The sequence below is a fragment of the Medicago sativa genome, chromosome 8 (assembly GCF_051527215.1).
Source record: "Medicago sativa cultivar Bolivia chromosome 8, Bolivia_mono, whole genome shotgun sequence".
Lineage (NCBI taxonomy): Eukaryota > Viridiplantae > Streptophyta > Magnoliopsida > Fabales > Fabaceae > Medicago > Medicago sativa.
In genome coordinates, this window is record NC_140756.1 from 8,759,345 (window position 1) to 8,783,353 (window position 24,009).

At 33.1% G+C, this 24,009-nt stretch overlaps 1 pseudogene across 1 annotated transcript; it reads right to left on the reverse strand.

The window, feature by feature from the left end:
• Window positions 1–4,454: 4,454 nt before the first annotated feature.
• LOC146896698 (NAD-dependent malic enzyme 1, mitochondrial-like) lies at window positions 4,455–18,941 on the reverse strand (annotated as a pseudogene). The gene is made up of 19 exons (XR_015023585.1): window positions 18,663–18,941; window positions 16,515–16,611; window positions 16,076–16,194; window positions 14,975–15,142; window positions 14,114–14,242; window positions 13,483–13,543; window positions 12,696–12,799; window positions 12,504–12,587; window positions 12,030–12,136; window positions 11,531–11,642; window positions 11,067–11,180; window positions 9,955–10,020; window positions 9,575–9,647; window positions 9,390–9,476; window positions 7,120–7,174; window positions 6,958–7,019; window positions 6,309–6,371; window positions 6,104–6,218; window positions 4,455–4,893 (listed from the first exon to the last, which is right to left on the reverse strand). The product of XR_015023585.1 is annotated as an NAD-dependent malic enzyme 1, mitochondrial-like (transcript).
• Between the last annotated feature and the right edge of the window lie 5,068 nt (window positions 18,942–24,009).

Here is a 24,009-nt window from a genome sequence, read left to right on the forward strand (position 1 = left end):
AGGTGATGGTTGGTTTGTTATTTGAGAGTGCGATGGTGTAACCGAGGTATGGGAAAGAGGTGTGGTACAACTTTGAGGGCTGGGCCGTGTTGTAGGAGAAGGGGAGGTGGGTGGTTGATATGAAGAATTAAGATTAGGTGGAGTGTTTTGGTGGTTCAAAGTTGGTGAGGAAGGTTTGGTATATTTGATGAGCCGGTGGGCTTTGATTTGGGTCGAATTGAGTTTGAGTCAAGAGGTGGTTGATGATGTAAGGTGATAAATCATCATCTAGGAATGTGTATGTTGTGGGTTTAGGAGTGTGTATCTTTGCATAAGGAAAAGTTTTTTCGTCAAATATGACATGACGACAAATGATAATTTTGTTTGAAGATAACTCAAGACACTTGTAACCTCTATGATTTGACGGGTACCCAAGAAAGACACATGGTGTAGAGCGAGGTTGAAGTTTATGTATTGTAGTGGAAGGAATGAGAGGATAACATAAACATCCAAACACACGTAAATGAGAATAAGATGGGTCTTTTTGATATAACATTTTAAGAGGTGACTCAAAATTGATAGTTTTACCAGGTAAAATGTTCAAAAGATAGGTTGCCATTTCTAGAGCATAATGCCAAAATGATGAGGGTAACGATGCATGAAGTAACAAAGTTCGAATAATATTGTTAATGGAACGTATTTTTCGTTCAGATTTCCCATTTTGAGAAGATGTATATGGGCAAGACAAACGAAAATGAATTCCATTGGTTTCACATATTTTTCGAAAATTGTTATTTACATACTCACGACCATTGTCACACCGAATGGTTTTAATTTCCTTTTGAAATTGTGTGTTTATGTAAGCACGAAGTTTTTGAAAGCAAGAGTATACTTGAGATTTATGTGAAATGGGAAATGTCCACAAAAAATTTGAGTAATCATCCAAAAACGAACATAATATTTGTGACCTAACGAACTTAAGATCGGAGATGTCCATACATCGCTATGTAAAATATCAAAAGGCAACAAGCTATGATTATGGGAATTCATAAATGGCAATTTACATGTTTACCAAGAGGACAAGATTGACAAAAAGGAGAATGTATTTTCCTAGAATCATTACATTCAATCAATTTATTTTGTCTAAGAGAATTTAAAACTTGTTTTCTGGATGACCTAAGCGATCATGCCAAAGAGATGACGACAAAGCTGCAAAGGATGATGTAGACTCGACTTTATTTGTGGAAATGGTGCTGGTGGTGATAGGGTATAGGTCGCCACGACTCTCACATCTCATTAGAGCCGTCCCCGTCCGAAAGTCCTTCACGAGAAAAACCAAACGGGTCAAATTCAATTGAAACTTTATTATCCGTAGTAAATTTACAAACAGATACTAAATTTTTAATCAAATTAGGGGCATGTAGTACATTTTTAGGATAAGAGGGGGTGAGGTGAGGGAATGTATGCACTACCTAGACCATATATTGGAACCGAATGACCATTTCCTACGATGATTTTATTATATTTGCTCAATTTAGTATAAGACGAGAGATTACCTTGCGAGGATGTCATGTGTGAGGTAGCACCGGTGTCCATATACCACGACCGATGGTCGAGCAAGATTAAGGGTGTGAATAGCATTCTCAATATCGGTTGGAGTGGGTGCATTCACATTAAGGGCGGCTTGTGGTTTTGGCCCAAGAATTCCTCCTTGTGGGACGGTATTGTTAGACCGGTTCCAATTGTAAGTAGGGTAAGGACATGGTGGCATGTTCCATTGAGCTGCCCATTGTTGCCATGGTGTCCATTGTTGCTGCCATGGTGCTTGTTGTCCTCAACCACCGTAACGACCACCTCTTCCATTATTTCGGCCACCGTTGTTGTTGCGGTTGTTTTTCTTTCCACGACCGCTAGAATTGTTGCGGTTACGCCCGTTGCTCATGGAGTAGGACGGAGGAGAGACATCAGTCAATGGTGTGGTGGTGTTAGCCACAAGTGCCGCTGGTGTTGAAGAGGAAGAATCACGAGCAACACGTTGAAGAATAGTTGATTCTTCGAGCTCTAATCCGGATTTGGCAACGGCAAAGGTTGGTAAAGGGTCATGTTGCCGGATGTAGGTCACAAATCCGGCATAAGTGTCGGTGAGTCCGAGAAATCATTTTCAATACCAAGCGAGTATTGGAAACCGGAGAATCGACAAGATTGGTGTTGCTAAACCGGTTTTCAAGTTGCACGGCCCTTGAGTGTTTGTTATCATTGAACATAGCATCAATGCGATTCCAACATGCTTCGGCGGTATCGTTAATCACAAGGATATAATTGAGGATGTCTGTGTGACGGTTGCATACATCCATTGCAACACAACAACGTCAAGACGATTCCAAAGGTCGAATCGTTGGCTTTGAGATTGGCGCCGCGCGGATGGCTTTTTCATCGGATGGGGGGATGATATGATCAAGCGAGGTTGTGGACACGTGCTTGCACCAAAAAAAGTGCAGACCAAGAGAGATAAAGGTTGGAATCATTGTCCAATGTCACCGGAATGATGGTTTTGACATTGTTAATGGTGAAAGCGGAATGGATGGTGGTTTTCACCGCCGTAGTAGATTGGCTGGTTGCTGATGAAGTGTCATCAACATTATTTTTGGGGGAATTAGGTCCAGCCATTGTAGAAGTGAGGAAAGGATGGGCGGCGGTTTTGATGATTTTAGGGTTACCGGATCAAAAAGAAAGCCGATACCATATAAGATTATAATTCCCCGATTGTATTGATACCATTTGTGAAAATATATACAACCGTTTACAAACCTATTTAGGAAATTAAAACAATTCTCATGAATTGTGATTCATGGCTAATAAATGGTTAATCAATACTAATGAAAGGCTCATGAATTGTGATTCATGGCTAATGAATGACTAATCAATACTAATGAAAGACTAATCAATATTTACAAGTGAAACAATGAATAGACATATTCTAATAATACACACACCTTCACAATATTGGGTCAAAAGAGAAAATATAAACATATCCCGAATACATCAAAGAAACATCTCGACCCCCTTCTCCTTTCTCCACTACCTTCACCTTCATAGATGAATTCATCACGAAAAATGAGTTGATGGTTAGCGAGAACACGGTGAATTTATGATGATTTGCGAGAAAAATGAAAGTTGTCGATGAAGAACAACTTGAGAAAAACAATTCGATGATGAAGAATGGAGTTTTGGGTTTCGAGAATCGAAGCATCGAAAGGCAAGAATGGAGTTTTGGCATTTTAGGGTTCATCGAGAGGTTCTGCGTTTTGAATGTGATAATTGCTTTTTCATGTTTCGCGTTTGATTGTTTTATGGTTTTAACACCGTGTTTGGCTTTTTCATGTCTCGTGTTTGATTGTTTTATCGTTTCATTGTTTTATTCGGACGTGGCACTAATTACTTAAAATAAAAAATGTCACATCATATATTAATGCGCCACATCGGCACAAGTGGCAAGGGATGAGTTTAATTTCTTAATTTCATAAAATAGGGGGACTAAAATTATTGATTTAGAAAAGGGGGACCAAAATTGAGAAATTTTGAAAATAATGGGACCAAAGCTGCAATTTAGCCAAAATATTAAGTTAAATTGCTGCAACCTAACAAGATTAATAAATAAGGATTTATTTATGGTGAAAAACATTACAATTTACGTACACTATCGGCACGTTTTGGTCAACTTACACTTGGTTTTGTTGCGGACGTGGAAGTCAATTTACACACCCAAAATACTCTCTATTTTAACAAATTAAATTTTTTTCCCAAAATCGCATACCCAAATGACCAAAGATCTTAAATCTAAACTAAGAGTGTGCGATTATCTTCACGTTTTAGTTAAAATTACACTCTTCTAATAGTTTACATTCTTGTAAAGATTCCATGAACCTTTGGTGTAAATTGCTCTTGTATTTAACCCATGTTTAAACAGTGACAAGTGTGAGGTGAGTTAAGTTACACATTGGATGGAAAAGGGAATATTGAGCAATATATAAGTAAAATTTGGACTCATAAATTCAACATCATATGGTTTTAGGGAAAGTTGTGTAACATGTGTCAAACTCTATTTGTATTTTCGGGGAATGTTTACCAATCAAGTCTTGCTAATTGCAACAATTATCTTCATGGATGATTAGTGTTGTCTCATGGTGATAAACCCTTTTCCTCAAAAGATCTGCATGAGAAACTCTTGCGCTTATGGAAACCTATCAATCCATGGAAGATGATTCCTCTAGGTCAAGGCATTTTTGAATTATGATTCTCATGTGCAGATGATCGTGTTTGGTCAAAAAAACTTTGTGGTAGCTACCCATTATGAGAAGTAAATATTACATGCATAGAAAAGAAAAAATTTCAAGACATTTGGCCACCGAAAATATCACAAGGCGAGGATATGGATTGCAAGGCATTGCGGAAAGAAGCTCAAGAACTTGTCATCCTATAATTGAATCTTATCACGATAAGGGTGAATTATTATTGATCATCAGTGTAATGTTGACACTGCAGTTGCATTAAAATGAATTTACAAATACACCATTTAAAAATTGGTGTAACAGGTGCACAATAGTTGTCCTTAAACATGGTGCTATAACCTCACAAAAACTATATGTTACTAATTTACATGAAACTGTAACTCATAAGCTTGGTTGTAAACCCATGATAACATGTGTACGATAACATAAAAAAAGTTGTATAAATAATCAATTTGCTTTTCTTGTTTAATCACAAAATAAGCTATGTGATGATATTTTAGAATCTATATAAATTGAGTGTGTGGTTTGATTTCACCCTGCTGCAGATTGCTCAATCTTTCCTGTAAACTAGTGTTGGGTACTCTGGATTCCACATGTTATTAATCACGTATTCCTTAATTTCATCCTGCAACTCCACAAAAGAACATGGATAAGTATATAAATATTTGAATTTAATGTTAAATAAGAATCATTTCTTCCAGATAATTCATATTGGCATGCAAAACTTAACAATGTAAGCCAAAAAACTAAGCAGTTAAAACCCCAATTTCTGAAAAGCCTATGGAAAGCTCACAAACTTTGAACCATGGACAGTAAGAAGTCCTACAGAAAACAAAACACCATATGAAGCAAGCAGGATAAAACCTTCATAACTTCCCACTTTTCAAAATTGTCTACCAAGGAACCTTTTGATGAATACTGGAACAAATTCCCACCCATTCTAACCATGCTTGCATCTCAAACATAAATCTTATTTGAGCAAAGGGAGAAATGGTTAAAAAATTCCTCCAATGCAACAACACTACGTGAAACCAATGTTAATTTGAACCGGATCCTTGATCATATTTAACAATCATACATTTATCATTGATTTGTGTTCTGCGAATACTTTAATACCAAGGCATGAGGAACAATTTGCTAAGAATGGAAAATGCACAACCTTTAAACAGTTTTGTAGTAGTTTTTGGTTTGAATTCGGAAGCAACTTTGAGCACAGCTAAGTGAACCCATTTAAGAGGGTAAATCTCTTCCATCAAAAAAAAGAGGGTAAATCTCTCACAGTAGCTATATTTTCCATTTGTAAGACTTGAACCTAAGACTATGAAAACCAATTTCCTTACCCAATTGAACCAACAATAAGTGTAATATAATATAATGGGTCTATTAACTTGGTAAAAAGGATCTGCAACTTTTTTCTTTCAGCAATGGAGACAGTAATTTATATTTATATCATTTTACAAAAAGGAGTTTATAATTTAAGAAGATGAATTTTTATATTATTGTTTTTTGCAAGTAAAGTAAAGTATGATCATGGAGACATTTTATGCATAAGACTTATCAAAACTTTACATTGGCCTGGTATGTGGATAACGTCATAAAAACTTGGGAAATCCTCTCATAAATCTAAAGAGAATAGCTGGAGTAAAATTAATCTCCCTTGCAGTAGACAAGCCTAGTTTAACAGATGGTAATGGTACCAACTAATTCTACATGGACCTTACGAGTGTATTTTCAGGCAAAATTAATTCCAACCACAATATAGTAGAGATTACATTGATACGTAGTCCAGAAGTTGCAAACATAATCTCTAATATTTCGAAACAAACAAAACTTACCCGACTTAGTTTGCGGAGCTCTCGAGCATCCATTTCATGATATCCTTCTGCTAGATCCTCCTCCACAGCTTCTTCTATAACAGCTGCAGCTATCTCCTTTGTAATATCTCGAATTCTGCAAATATGAATTAGTTTTGAGAAAGATGAAACTTCATTTAAACTACCTCTTATAAACTATATTGTGTAATAAAAAGCACATTTCTACCTTGATATTGAAGGGAAAATAATCCCTTTGAGAACCTCTTCTTCACTCATATATGCAGCCAGACTTCAGTTTCCAATGATCAGGCGGACAAGAAAAAGAAAAACAGAGATTAAGGTGACATTTCAAAGTTAGACAGCAACTCAGCAAGAAAAATACAATGCACAGATCAAGTGTTATGCACGAAATGAAAACAGTTCTGTTATTGTAAGAATTTATACACAGTATTTTCTGCTATCTTGATTGTATCTTAGAGTAATTTAGAGTTTCTAAGATTATCTCTCATGATGTGTTTCAAGGGAGACAAAATTATTTCCGGAATTGTGAACTAGGTATCTTTCTCCTCCATAAGGAGGGAATTCACTTTAGAGTATAAACTACAATGATAACCACTACTTGAAAAATCAATAGTTGACGTTACAATAAAATATATGCACAAGTCAGTAAACCGTGAAGTTATTAAAATATTGATAGTTGAAGTTCTAATTGACGGTAATAGTGGTATTCACTAATTCACCATAGCAGTATTTTTCACAATACTTGTAGACTGAATAATAGATTCACAAGTCCTGTAAATCATGAACTTATGCAAATAATTCACTGATTCATAATAGTGGTATTTTTAGAAATTACTGAATTTTATAAAACATACCGCTCAGCAGCAGCCTGTAACATACGATCCTTGAGCCAGACAAAAGAGTTCCAAGACCAATGCTGAAATAAAAAAGACATAGTTAAAAGCAAAAGAACGGTATGATATACAATAGCACATCTTAGATTAAATCTAGGTTCATTTGTGAAACAGCAAACCTACCCTGGAAATAGGTACATGTTGTTTCCCTGGTTGCAGTGTCCAATATTACCATTTCCTGCAAATTATTATAGATTATAGAAAACTGTCAGTGATGTTTCCCTTGAATGAAACACAGAAAATGATAACAAACTAGAGTATTTGAAGAGAATTCATACTTTACCAAGATAAAGAAAATTTATAAATTTCAAAAAACATGGTAGAAAAAAAATCAACTTTAGATTGTTCTTGTCCTGTTGCTTTATATTTTAGTTTCTAAAATAGAATTTGAAGAGAATCTGAAGGGCCTGAATATTGTACTTGTCTTATTGAAAATCTATTTTAGAAAATAAAGCATAAGGCTTGCTTACAAAATGTATATAAGCAAAACGACAAATATCGATGTTCAATTTTGTAACACAAATTCAAAGTATTTCAGGTCACATGAAAGTAAAGAACCAATACTGTTTAATGTTTATGACATTAGTGTTAGGAAGTAAACAATATTCAACGAAGTTGAATATCTTTCATGGTTGAAGAGAGGGATGCAAGACATGAGCTAAAAATAATTGTTGTTGGGAAAAATCAAAGTAACTTATTGACTAGAGATATTGCCTAAATAGAGCTTATAAAGCTAAGGCAATCATATAAGTCTGTTCTGTGAGGTTGAAATCTGAATAAAGCCTAGATTTTAATATGGTATAAGAGCCTATCTTAGATCCAGTATTGAGTCAAAATCTCTGTAATTCCACCCACATTATGTTGAGTAAGGACGGACCTGAAAATATAAGAATTAGATAAATTAAAATGTCACAGATTAAAGGGACAAGCATCCCTTTGTGATTATTAATCTATCGAACACGGATGCATATTGCTTTCATATTCCAGGAAATCAGTATCATGCTGCAAAAATTGGGAACCTCCAGGTCACTTCGTTCCATAATATGTAGAATTGAGATTTCTGATATTATTAAGATTTAGTAAATATTTGGTAGCGAGAGATCTATCCACCTACTCTAGAACATTTTTCTTTCAATGTTCCTAAGGCAGTAAAGGAGGCTAGACAAGCTAAAAATACAACTAAAACAGTTAAATCTCAATTTAGAATATAGTTAGTAATACATAAGACCATAGTAGTCAATTGCGGATTGCGGCGCGTAGCGGCCGACCCCAAAAATGCTATAGCGGGATAGCGCATAGCGCTATGACCGCTATTTGATAACTTTTTTTGACAAATTACGTAAATAATACTATAAATTATAAACAAACATATATATAATATAAAATTAAATATAACATTCAAATCTCATGACACGTTCATAAATAAACACCCAAATCTTATGAAAGCTTTTACTCATGAATCATTCATAAATCATATACAAAACACCCAAATCTTATGAAAGCTTTAAAGTCTTCAACATAGTATCGAAAGTCTTAATCAAAATTCAACATAGTAGTCAATCTCGGATAGTGGTGCGTAGAGGCCAACCTCAAAAGGGGGATAGCGGGTTAGCGTATAGTGGTATGACAAATAGTGGTCACCGATATTTGATTATTTTTTTAACAAATTACATGAATAATGTTATAAAATATAAACAAACTTACATATTTCTAAAAAACTTATATTTAATATAAAATTAATAATAACACTCAAATCTCTTGAGACATTCATAAAATCAAAATGCCAAAAATCAAAAGATAGAGGAACAAATAAAAAAAAACAGAGAAATCATAAAACAGAGGAAGAAAAAAGAACAGAGAAACCGTAGAACAGAGTCAATTTGGTTTTAAAAATCCCCAAAATGCCCTAAAATAAATTTAGAAATTTGAAAACCATACAAAATGTTTTAAAAATAGTGTCAATTTGAAAATTTTGAACTAAAATCAAATAGCGGCTGAAGCGGCCGCTATCTGCTCCGCTATAGCAGCTGAAGCGGCCGCTATAGCGCCGCTATCTCATACCGCACCGCTATGACAATTAGCGTAGCGGTTTGTCGCCGCTACGCTACGCGCGGCCGCTATAGCGCCGCTATCGGCCGCTATTGACTACTATGCATAAGACATATTTACAATGTGTAGCGATATGGAATTCTACAACCTGCTGTTCAGAGAGAAATATAGCGGCGGGAATCTAATCTTCCTATTTGACATGAGTTTATTTACAATTATCATAGTTCTTAAATTTCCAGAAAGCAATAAGCAAAATAATTACACTACCACATTTTACGCAGCAATCACTAGATTATAAATATGAAACATATGAAAGATTAGTCTGGGGATTTGTAAACTTATACCAAGATCAACATTACTAAACGGACTTCCACTAGCAAATATAATGTTGTCGCCCAAAATGGAGAATGCTTCGTCAGGGGTACATTCAGCTGTCAAAGAATGAGGGCAGTGGTATGCAAACTATCAAAAATCCATGTTACCCGCTGCAACAGCACATACCAAAAGAAATGAGAAAAATTATTTATACCATTCTTTGTTGGATTTGACATGGCAAATATGGCTGGTCTTGTTGATGTTGAACCCTTGAGGGCCTCCAATACCTAGAAAATAGGATATGTCATCATCAGTATATCGAAGGAAAGAAAGTCAGCAAAATGTTATATACACACACATTAAGCATAATAAAGTCAAAAACTCTAAACTTAATAAGGAGAATATAACATTCTGCAGAGCAAAGCAAATTTCAGATTGCACACAGAAAAAGATTATGAACATGGACATTTTGAACATTTGTACTATTGAACTTTTCCAATGAGATGGATAGAAGCAAATACTGATTCCATAGTCTTACTCAACCGAATAAAAGTGCAATGTAATATCTAACCAGAGCATCAGAAATAGATATACCTCGCTTGAGAACAATCCTCCAACAGCAGATAGTCCTAGGAGGACATCAGGCTTCACTTGCTTGACCTGTTACCAAAGTTAAGCAACGATATATGAAGGAAGCATCTCAAGTTGATCAATAAAAAAATGGATGAAATTCAAAGAAAAGAAGTGCGTGACAAAATATTAAAACGGGGGAATTTCCCAAAAATGTGTAATGAGAGATTGGAGAGCCACGTTATATTGATGTTTTTCCCATATGTTTTACTTTTATATCATGGAGGATCCCCTATCCTCGAGACTGATGGCAAAAAAATTATCTCATTTTATTCAAGGAAAGTTGACAGTCACTATAAAAGGTATTAACCAATATGCATGTTTGTCTAATTATAATGAAGAGAGAAGACAGAAAAACTTATTTTTATAGGTTTATGATAGTGGAAAAGGAAAAGAGTGAAAGAAAGCTGGAATAATTAACAGAAAATATTGCAGATAGATTACAAGACTAAGTATAGGTCAAGGATTGGTATTATTAGTAAAATCCCAGGCCCATCAACAATAGGACTAAAACAAATCAAGAAAGATATTCTATGATAATATAAATATCTCTTAAATATATTGTAACAAGGCATACAAATGTTTTTCTTCAATCAGACTTATTATCTGTTATGATATTTAATTTTTGGGTCTTGTTAACCGGTGCCCCCGGGGCACTGGTTAAGGAAGCAAATATAGTAATATTTGCCTTGAAAGCTGTGTAATCAATGCATTAAAAGATTAAAAAGTGTCTTTTTTGACTTTCACTTTCTTCTTTTAGCTTCCTTAACCAATGTCCCGGGGGCACTCGTTAACATTTTCCTTAGTTTTTAAATAAAAACATGCTATAAAAAGATAATACGTTAGTAACTCCCATGATTGAAAGTTAACTTTTAATCTAACAAGTTGGATTCTTTATTCTTCAATTCTCAGGCATGGAAGGTGGTTAAGTTTACCATATCTAAACCAAATGCTGAGAACCTTTCCAAAATGGGGTAATATTAACTGAAGATAAACAAGCTTCGTCAAAAATTTGTTTTCATCTATCTCATATTATGGCATTTCATATTTGCATCTAAAGTGATATTTTAACGAACCACTTCTGCGAGACTTGCTCCTTCCCTTAGTCCTTGGCGATCCATTTCTTTCAAATTCCTTGCAAAAGGAAGGGCATCTGGATCAATATTTTCACGTCCTTCTGTGATTAATCCCTGCATTTCCAACAATAGGAAAAGTGCATATCAAATGGTGACCAAAACATTTGAAAAAAATCATAAATATGGCAAAAAAAACTAATCTTCATTATGATGAGTTTTCGTGGCTCACCAAGAATTTTATTTATATTACAAATAAAATTAAAGCCATCACAAATATATCTTCGGTTCAAATGCTCAGGCTCACATTTTTTTTAGATTTTCAACAATGCTAAAGAGGGTAAGTGAATATCCAACGAACTGAACTGAGTTTAAAAGATTATGTTTTCTATCAAAAAAAAAAAAAAAATATTAACTACTACAAAGACTCAAACCATGTTTAATATGTATATCAAGCTAAACAGTACCTTTGCATCAACAACCCAAAATTGACTCTTTGCACTCTGAAAAGCTACTTCATTATTACCCAGCATCCTTGCCATTGTTTTTCTTGCTGCATTAAGAACACCGATTCCAGCACTGCAGTAGTACAAACAAAATTAACAAAACAACACACCAAATGTGAATATCCATAGTGACTATGAACGCAACAAAGACTTTCAATTGCAACAACCATTCCATTCAAAGCTTTCATTAAAATCAAATCTATTCTAAACATAACTGCTGAAACTTTGACCAGGATTCCTAAGAGATCATTCATCCTGGTACAACCTCCCCAAACAAATTTAATGATGGAACACAGGCTGGATCTAATGCTTACGTTCTTACCTATGTCTCCAACGACACAATATTTTCAAGATATTTCAAAATAAATTGTGTTTCAGATAACTAGTTCTGAGCTAAAAAACTTTATGCAAAATCATAGAAGCCTGTTCATCCTTTCACAAGAAAAGATAACTAGCTAACCTTCCAGCACCAGCAACAACTATCTTCTGCTTGGGGAAGTCAATCATTGGCCTTCCTTGAGCTCTTACAGCACCTAGAAGTCCAGCAATTGCAACACCAGCTGTCCCCTGGGGTAGAGAATTTCACATACATTAAGCAATAAAATGCCATGACAAGATCTATACAAAATTTTCATCTATGCAGTGAATTCAGTTCTCATGAGTTAGAGATGATAACTCGGTAGCTATAGAGAAAAAAATGTTATTGTTCTGAAACCATTGATCAATGACCGTTGGTGAAATGATCAATGGTTTGTATAAATCTTAACAAAGTAACAAAATATTCTCGCTGTGTGGTACCTATGATAAGTGAAAGTTATTCAAAAACATCCATATCATAAATTCCCCAGTTCAATTAATAATTAACAATATTTCCTGAGGCCTGTAAAAGCAACATGTAAAATACACTTCACATGATAAATAAAAGAAATTTTACCTGCACATCATCATTAAACATTCGGTAGGTAGTTCTATACCGTTGTAATAACTTAAAAGCCCATTTGCTTTGAAAATCTTCAAACTGTGAAAGCACAAGATTAATGATAGTCGAATAATAGAAAAATATGGACCTTATGAATAAAAGGAAAATGCAAGCTACTAGTTTTATTTTAAACATCATTTTCAATACCTGTACAATCACATTTGGCCAGCGAGTAAAGACAGCTTCCATAAACTCATCTATAACAGCAAGATAGTCATCCCCATCAAGGCGATGCTGCTGCAATCCTAAATCTGACGACAAAGAATAAGCCAATTATGTTCCGTAGAGTGAATTCAACTCATAAAGCTTATGATGAAACCAGAATAAATGTAACTGAAGCAACAATAGGTATATGAAATATCTGAGTGAGCTGCACAACACAAATAGTGCTTAGAGATATTAAACCACACATAGGCTTCAACCAGATAACTTAAGCATTTGTGAAGTTGATCTTTTAGCCTAGATGATCAAGATTCAATTCTGCGACTATCATTCTTTTACATAAAGAATTTTAGCACAAGCTCAAGGCTTGAGCATTGTTCACATTGCAAGCAAGCACAAAAGGCTCATGAGGAAGTAAAGTATGTTGGATATGTAAAAACAATTCATAGTCTTCTCTGCCTAATAGATTTGGATTTTAGGAAAGTTAGTATTTGATAGAAACAAAACCTAACATTGATGAAAATTTAGATATGGACACTCATTTTGATGCAAATATGCAATCATGTCAACCCAATATAGGTCCCATTATATGATTTCTAACCTTTTTTTTTAGGCAAAATAGAAATTTTAATTAAAATAAAAAGGAAGTACAAGACTGGGGGGCATGAACCTGACCCAGAAAACCCAAACTCAAACCCTAACGGGTAATACAGCAAATCAGTACACAAGTGGTATATAAAAACACTTACATAATGGATATAGAAACACTTACATAAAGGATCCTCGAGTAACTTTTTGTTGTTAGTCCCAACGTCAATCATCACAGGAAGTACCTATTAGAAGAACGGGGAAAAAATTCTTGGAATCTTAAAAGACATGTATGTACTATATAGAGCTTACAATAGAAGAACAATAAAATACATAATGCTAATGATGTAAAGGGGTAAAATAGCATGGTTATAAAGGTCAATCGTACCACGGCATTGATGGGAGAAATTACAAGAACTATATAATAGCCAAGCAAGATGGGAGAAATTACAAGATAGAATAACAAGTAAAATAACAACCAGAAGCCATGACAAAATTATTATTATTATTAAATTAAGCACAAAATAATCTGACAATTCCGGTTACCATCTTGTAGAATGAAGGAATATTTTCCACAACTGAAATGTTTATTAATTAATATACAAATCAAATTAATGTGTTCCCTCAAAAAAAAAATCAAATTAATGTGAATAAGGTACAGCCAAAGACAGTAAGTATTATACAAAACAAAAATTAGTTCCATCGTTGAATTGGGATATTTGATATTTTCTTACCAACAACTTAAAGATATTAACTAAATCATGAATTTTAACAGTTTTAAAGAACCGATTACAAAACATTGAGCAGCCACATACTCTTTGAGGATTTATGCCAGCAGCAGCAACATATAGATCAAGTTTCCCAATAGTAATGCCAATTCCTTGAACTCCAAGATCTCCAAGTCCCAGAATTCTGCTCCCATCTGTAACTACAATCATATCGACCTGAAAAGGATCAAATGAGATGTCGCCATTTGAAACTTCAATAAGTTATTGTCTACCGAAATATTATCCAAACACAGGCCATAAAGAATTTAGAACATAAGAAAATGCTAGTGTTTAATCGTCTGAATACGAGTTAATGAACATGGAGCAAAAGTGTTTGAGAGAGAAAGGTAAGAGAGGATTTAATATTGATTGCACAATGAAAGAATAAAAGAAATTTAGATACAAAGTTTGCAAGCAACTAAGCTATTTACAAAGGATGTGGTATTTGTTTCACAATGATTAGGTAAAAAACAATAATCCTCTTACAGGGGACTTCTCCTTCTCCAACTGAGAAAATCTAAGTTTTAATTACTGAAGAAAATTAACTGCTGATTGAAAGAAAAAGGACTGTATAATCCGTAAACCACGGATACGAAAACTCAACATCACTGAACCAACCTGAACAGCATGTTAGAGATATTAGCCACGAAGGGGTTCCACTGAACAGTTTAAGCATTTTATTGGATAGGTTGTAGATATTGTATAGCGTTGTCATTGTATCGGAGCTTGACAAGAGGTAATGATTTCAAATCGTTCCGCCCAAAAGCTTCTACTTAAATTACATTTTTCAGCTAATTAAATTAATATATTCAAGGTCCACACATAACAAACTGGAAGAAAAAAAAATGCCTTCTAGGATACCCAATAAAGTACTGGCTAAAAATTTGTAAAGGAAATGGATTTAAAGACCTGCTCAGCTGGCCAGTTATAGACCATGGACATCATTTCTCCACGATCCTCAGCACTGAAATACATTCCTCTTGGTCTTCTGAACAGCCCACTATAGTTCTGACATACAAGACCTACTGTTGGAGTATATACTATTGGTGCATATTCCTCAATGTTGTTAATCAAAACCTGACATTATACAGCATGTCATTGAAGCTAGAATCATTTTTTGATAAAGTAGAATTTTTAAGATGCATAAGAACAAATTCAATAATTTACAATATTCCAGGATACAGGGCGAATTTAATTTTCCAATGCATGACTTTAAGGAAATATACATACAAAAATATGATACAGCATAAAACATTAACATGCAGCTTTGATGCAACTGCTATTCCAGACTATAAGTTTCAACTTATTTATTTTTGGCATAATTTTGTAATAGGATTTCATCTGTACAATAGTATTCTAAATGCAGATGTTCGTGTATGCAACTCCATGCTCAAATCGTGAAGCAAAACAAATGCAGTTGTGGCCTGTTTTATTTATTTAAGCAAAAAAAAAATGTATGCAAAGGCATCACAATAGAGAACGGGGTCCCAACTATGTAATCACCTAAGACCCTAACAATCATCTGCAGCGTGCCAAGAATTTTTATATAGAAAAAATAAAGAATTCAAAAACAATGGTGGGAGATGGAGTAAACACATGAAGACGAATAGAAGGAACTATTTTCTCTATATATAATAAATAACTAGGAACTAGTACCCACTACCCTTCTAAAAGATGGAAGAGCCTAATCCACAGCTACCAAATTTACTAGAAACACTAACAAGGACTGCAGGGTGAACAAAAGATTAATTGGCCACTAATACTAATAAAAAAACTAGACAGCAGAAATGTCAATAAACAAAACCATAAATGATAGTCACGCCTATAGCATATCATTTTATTGCAACCACCTAAGCAATTATACATTACTGTAAATCATATGGAGGCCTAGATCATTGCTAATCTTTTGGCAAGCACTGCTAGAAATTGACCCCAATATCGAGATCAAAAATTTATTCAGCCTAGAATTGTTTGTTATCAAAATAGTGCAATAAAAAACCCTGGACATACTTTATAGTACATAGTCTCATTTCTGCCATGCAGTCGGTTTAGTATTCGCCACTTGGCCAGTGCATTAGGATCAGAAGGTCCATCTCTTGCTTGAACTTCAAGCCTTTTCAGATCAACCACTACCAACGCAAAATTTATAGAAATAGTTAATAAAAAGCAGAACAGCGCACAATTGAAAAATTACCGACAGAAAAAGTAATAAACAAATGTCTGTTACTTTTACATGCAAAAAAGTCACATTATATCTTCTATAAACAGATAAGATAACTGAATGATGGAAAACCCTTGATTTGAATGGCCTAATTCCCATTCAAAGGAAATATGGACTCAATAATTAACACTACCACTAGCAAGAAGAAGAAAGATTACCACCAAACAAACCCGCATTCATTAGATACTGTTAACATTGCATGAGACCAAAGAAAATAGAAAAACATACTGAAACGCTCAATCTGCACGTCAGGAGACACAACATTTGGAGGAAGCAGTCCTCGTAGATCGAGACGATCTCGTTCTGTCATGGAAAAGGCTGTTCCCTATATTCAAAAAATCAAAGTACATATATTACTAAATCAGACTGAAAGTTATTAGGAAATGAAAAACATATCCACGATTGGAAGAGTAAGTGACTATAAAACTTGTAGCAAAAGCACACAGCAATCTTCAGCCTGTTACTTAAAAGAAACCTAGGCAAAATATCAGAATGAAGAAAATGGAAGTTGCCTGAAATTTCATGTGTACTTTCTAGCATCATGTAAAATAAGCAGAAGACTAGCACAACTTATGTAAGGATTTCAGCTTCTAAAGAAGCGTTTTCTATGAAATTTCATGTGTACTTTCTATGAAGGATGACCAGCAATTTGAATTGTGGGATGATGAGGACTCTTATCATGACATGCTTTAGAACTCTATCTCGACTTAGATTAGCATGAGTTGTGCGTTTATTTCCCTAGCCCAACAAATTTGTAACAATCTTCGCCAGCCTTTTTTGTGAAATAAAAGATTACGGCCTACTTTGAGTCGAAGACAAAAATGTTGGCTACCAAGCGGGGCTCAATTTCAGTCGCATAATATTATAGAATGCTTAACAGCATACTGGTTGAATTCGAACAGCACCAAAAATTATTTTTGACAAATTATTGTTAATTCAGTTTTCTATTTATATAGATTGATTTCCTTGGTTCCTATTGTTAAGGCATATCTACTTCCGGTAGTATAGCACTATTGTAGACGATTAATCAATAGCATCATTCTTCATTGCGTAAACCACAGCGCAAAAGAAAACAATATAGAACCATTGAAGCCTCCTTAACTATATTATTCTGACAGAAGCCCTATTTGCACAAGATTACTTTCACCTCATTTGTGTTTCTTCATAATAATAAATAACCACTTCTGCAACATTTTACACTTGTTTGAATGAACATGAAACAGTATACGAAACTCATATAAGTTGTTTTCAATTCTATTTCCATTAAAATAATCTTTCTTAGTGAATCAAAAATTAAAATGCCTGCAGCTACTTTTCAGCATAAAAACGGTATATCCAATCATATTCAGCTAAATTAAAACTAGGACAGAACTTAGATGCAGTTGCTTAGGTGCAATATTACTTTTCTTCAATCCCAATTCAACATATGAATTATATATAAAATATCCCGTTGTAAAAGTAAGATTATTTTAAATTCAAATTTAAGTGAACAATTCATCCACGTGACAAATCATAATCAGTAAACATCACAAATAGCACCTAAACAAAAATTAACACTTCACCTTCTGAAAAATGGTGTTCTGAAACTCATAAATGTTGTTTTCAAGTTTAGTTTTTCTTAGAAATTAAGTCATTATCAAAATTAAAAATACCTGAACTTATTCTTCACCATAAAAACTGTTTATCCAATCATATTCAGCTTAATTAAAACTATCCCAATAAAAACATTCCTTCAATTCAAGTAAATAAATAAATAGAATAAACCATCAATTTAGTCCCTAAACGATATAAATACAATAAGTAGTCCCATAATGTGTATGAAATCCATCAATTTCGTCCCTAAAGTATATGAAAATCCGTCAATTTAGTGTAACATCTAAATTAACAGATTCCATATACGTTAGGAACTACTTATTAATACATTTATATAGTGACTAAATTGGAGAGAGAGTAATAGTTCGCAAACTAAATGAATTTTACCAAACACTACAAATTCAATCAGCTAACTTATTCGCCATCAGCTATAAGCTAACTATTAATCATCTGCTATAAGCTAGCTTATCAGCTACCCGCTAATTTTTACCAAACAGAACCTCTAAATGAATTTTATCGAACGCTATGAATTCAGCCAGCTAGCTTATCCACTGTCATTAATCCGTTATCCGCTATAAATTCATCTTATACCTTATCGGCTACAGGCTACAGCTATATGCTATTCTTAAATAGAGTAGATAAATAAATAAATAAATAAAATCAACAGTTGACTTTGAATTATGAACAAGTTATTATTCATCCATTCAAATTAACTAGTTTTCAATTCAATTCAATTCAAAGTAATGCAAAACTAAAAACTCAAATGAAGAGAATATTACGCACTTTATTGAACCAAGGATCATGAAGAATGTCGAGACTCCGTTTATGAACGATAGTTGGACGATGACCTTCCATCGTAGTGAAAGATCGCGACAGTATGAAGTAATCACCGCCGGTGAGGACGTGGCGTTTGAGTCGTTGAAGTAACGGAGACGATGATGATCTCGCGCGGTTCCAGAAGATCGCCATTTTTGTTCGCGATCGATGATATTAAAGATCTAAGAGAAGTTTCGCTCTCGAGTGTGGGGAAGAATCAATGGCGCGTATGTTTGGTGTTGATTTCAGAGTGGGGTCGGTTGTAATCTATCTATATAATATAAATTTACGGCTGATTCCATAGCGCTTTTATGGAAATGTTTTTTCTCCTCCTATTCTTATGACACGCGGCACTCTCATCCTATTCTTTTTTCAAATACTCTCACCACATTCATCCTCACAAAATACTCTCACCACATTCATTCTCACAAATTTGTATTTATTGTTTATGTATAAAAGGAAGTTTTACAATTTCAAATTCTAATATGCTTCAAATTTCAAATCAAACATTTCCTATTCATTCAAAAAATACGAATTCCAAATTATTGTTGATTTATTTTGTGAAAACGTATGCTTTATATTTGTAAAAATAATTAAATGTTTTTTCTTTACTGCTAAACGTTTCGTATTTTAGAAATACAAATACAAAAGAAAGTTTTACAATTTCAAATTCTAATATGCTTTTTTTGAATAATCAAATAATTTAAATTAATATATTTGAATTCAGATATTAAAATAAAACAAGTAATATCTAATTAAAATACGATTAATGAAATAATTATTTAAATATCAAAGAGATGAAATAATTGATATATGTCAAATAATAAAAATATGATTTGATTTGTCAAAAAAAATGATTTGATAAAAGTGTAACTTTTTAAAATAATTTAATTAGATTTGGTAGTAACCATTAATTTGTTATATAATTTAACTAGATACATTTTACTTGGTACCCAAAAAAAATAATATTTGGTTATTTTGTTAAGGTCATGTATGATACAAATATTTACTAGACTAAAAAGTATACGTTATTTTTGTCAAAGGATAAATTCCACCACAATTAATTTTTTTAATAAAACGCCGTTTACCGCAAAAAAAAAAAAAAAAAAAAAAGAGGACGTAAACCCCATGTTTTTATTATTAGATATTTCTATTTTTGGTAGAATCATGTAATTTAATTTTGGTTGAAATACAAAAAGAAAAATATTAAATGCTATTAAATTGGTTCCTCTTTTTTTTTTTAACGTAAATTGATTCCTCTTTTTTTTGGCAATAATATAAATTGATTCTATTTAATGGTCTTGCTAAAATAAACGTTGAACCTTCCCTAAAAAAAATAAAGTAAGCCTTAAACCAAAAAAAAATTAGGAATTGCTTAATAGCTAAAAATAATAATATTTCAAGACCTTTCCTCTAAAATCGCAAAAACCGTTGAACGATTTCACCAAAAAAAATTTAATGAATTTCGTTCAATTGTTCAATGTTTGTTTTATGAAAGAAAAAGAAAATCGGATACTTTATTTTAGGACAGAAAAAGATTGGAATTGGAGGTATTTAATTTGAATTGAAAACGTATCATTAGAGAATATCAAAAATATGATTTCGGTTGATTCTATTTAGTGGACCTGCTCTAAAAAAAATAAGCCTTAAACCAAAAAAAAAAATTGGAATTGATTAATAGATAAAAAAAAATTATTTCAACACCTTTCCTCTAAAATCACAATGGCCAAACGAGATTATATAATTTAAATTAATATATTTGAATTCAGATATTAAAATAAAACAAGTAATATCTAATTAAAATACGATTAATGAAATAATTATTTAAATATCAAAGAGATGAAATCACAATGGCCAAACGAGATTATATAATTTAAATTAATATATTTGAATTCAGATATTAAAATAAAACAAGTAATATCTAATTAAAATACGATTAATGAAATAATTATTTAAATATCAAAGAGATGAAATAATTGATATATGTCAAATAATAAAAATATGATTTGATTTGTCAAAAAAAATGATTTGATAAAAGTGTAACTTTTTAAGATAATTTAATTAGATTTGGTAGTAACCATTAATTTGTTATATAATTTAACTAGATACATTTTACTTGGTACCCAAAAAAAATAATATTTGGTTATTTTGTTAAGGTCATGTATGATACAAATATTTACTAGACTAAAAAGTATACGTTATTTTTGTCAAAGGATAAATTCCACCACAATTAATTTTTTTAATAAAACGCCGTTTACCGCAAAAAAAAAAAAAAAAAGGACGTAAACCCCATGTTTTTCTTATTAGATATTTCTATTTTTGGTAGAATCATGTAATTTAATTTTGGTTGAAATACAAAAAGAAAAATATTAAATGCTATTAAATTGGTTCCTCTTTTTTTTTTTTAACGTAAATTGATTCCTCTTTTTTTTGGCAATAATATAAATTGATTCTATTTAATGGTCTTGCTAAAATAAACGTTGAACCTTCCCTAAAAAAAATAAAGTAAGCCTTAAACCAAAAAAAAAATTAGGAATTGCTTAATAGCTAAAAATAATAATATTTCAAGACCTTTCCTCTAAAATCGCAAAAACCGTTGAACAGATTTCACCAAAAAAAATTTAATGAATTTCGTTCAATTGTTCAATGTTTGTTTTATGAAAGAAAAAGAAAATCGGATACTTTATTTTAGGACAGAAAAAGATTGGAATTGGAGGTATTTAATTTGAATTGAAAACGTATCATTAGAGAATATCAAAAATATGATTTCGGTTGATTCTATTTAGTGGACCTGCTCTAAAAAAAATAAGCCTTAAACCAAAAAAAAAAAAATTGGAATTGATTAATAGATAAAAAAAATTATTTCAACACCTTTCCTCTAAAATCACAATGGCCAAACGAGATTATATCAATAAATTGGCAATGTTATTAAAAAAATTCCCAACATCATTCAATCAATGTGTATCTCTTCTATTAAAAAAAATATCTCGGGAATAATGCAAAAAAATATTACATATGTGTATCTCTACATTTTGTTATTAACACGGTTCAAATATAATTTGATTTTTCAAATCATTATTTTTTATTATTTTATATTAGTTTTTATTTTCATTCATAAGAATTTCAATTCACACGTTTTACTTTGATAGTACACGTGACAACCTTATATTTTTTTTGACAAAAAACAAAACGATATTCATTCATTCAAATCGATAGAATACATCGAATCAAGATCGCTATAAACGTAAAGGATGAATGCGAACAAACTCACGGCATCCAAGTTAATAGCATACAACGGCAAAATGCCTACAAATAATATGATAAAATCTAAATCACCGTAATACTCTTGCTTACGGATCCGCAACGTTGACGTCCAAATCATTGATTGAATCCGTGATTGACTGAAGATGATCTTTCAATATGAACCAACGAACACCGCAACAAGATGCCAAATCAAACAACGCCGCACAAGACGACGAACAACACAAGGTCGCACTCAGACGACGAAATCACAAAAAAAACAAAAGATAACGCTTGATATTTGTGAAAATCACTTATTTAGATCGAAAGAAAGGGAAAAAAAGATGCGAGAGGGGGTGATTTTAGGTCAAAAATGACCTAAAACCACCCCTCCTCGATGAGTGAAAGAGAAGGAAAACTTAGAGAGAAGTTGGAGTTTCTTTCACTAAAAAAACCAAGGCAAAAAGATGTTTGTGACAACCTTATATTAAAAGGTGCATTTAATATTTTATTTCATATACACATGAAAATGTTATTTGCTAAAATTCGGAGGAGTATTTAATGTACCGAATGACGGCCGAAAATTTACATATGAAATTACTCTAATGAACCAAAAATTTTGGAGGAGTATTTAAACTTCTATTTTTATTCTTAAAAAAATATCCCCACTCTATTATATTTTCCAAGAATTTTTTTTAAAAAAAGTGTTCGGTATGAAAAAATAATGTTTTTATTTTGATATTAGAAATTTATATTTTATACACATTTAAATTTTAAAAAAAATTACATTTTCTGGGCATTAATAATAATTGATTAAGACTTTGATGATAATTAATTGCATAAAGATTGATTTCAATTTTAGTTAAAAAAACAACCGTAAATATGGCTATAGTAAAAAAAGTCTTAACAAAAAAGTATAAATCACTCTCTCAAAAAAAAAACATAAATCATGGAACATACGTTATTCCAAGACTCTACTTTGTTTTTACAAGTATTTATATATTTTTATAAAAAATAATTTGTTTTTATTGTGTACTCTTGATGTGGAAAAAAATATGCGCTTTATAAAAAATAATTGTGCATTCTTCAAAAAAAATTGTACATATTTAATTAAATAATTATTCATTTGATTTTTTAACACATTTAAATTATAAGATTAAATCTAGATCGACACGGGGTTAAAAAAACGATACGTAAATAAAAAATCTTTTTTTTTCGAATGGCAAAATGTATATATATATATTAATAATAGGAATAAGCTCCAAATAATGCACCATTACACCAAAAATGAAATATAAACACCCAAAAACCCGTAATAAAATACCGGCCCCACAAAAGAAGACACCGGCGACACCTGCAGAGAACGGGGAATACAAAAAATAGCCGAACGCCGCCCGGAAAGGAAGGGGAGATACAACCACCCCCAACCCGAAGGCAGCCCTGTGTAATCGTACCACCACACAACCCTACCGATTCAAACACGGGACGGGCTGCACCTCCCACTCGTAGAGAGAGCGGGAACTCGCAGGACACCTAGCCCTAAACCATTTCCAAGCTAGAAGTTTAACCCTATCAACCACCGGGTTTTCACCGAGTAAGCCACCAGCAAAGATACGGTCATTCCGGAAGCCCAGATGGTCCAAATAACCGCATGCCAAACAAGAAGCAACCCTAACCTCACTCTCTTCCCACCACCTAACCCCGTGAAAGCTCGAAACCGTTGGGCTAACCCCGGTGGCATCACAAACTCCCAACCTAACCATTTAGCCACCCGATACCACACCGGAAAGGAATAAGGGCAAGATAAGAAAAGGTGGACAGCAGATTCGAAGGCATGTCACAAAAAACACACCCCACCCCATCCAAAGGAAGCGACACACCCCGCCTAATAAGATTACTCCTTGTAGGTAATCTATCGAGGAGAAGCCGCCACGAAAAGACAATCGCTTTAGACGGCGCCCAAGACATCCAAACTCTAGAAATCGCGCAAAGCACATCCCCCAGGCCACTGGATCCGGAGACCCTTTAGAAGAAAAGAGTAGGCCGACTTGACCGAAAACCGGCTATCGGGACT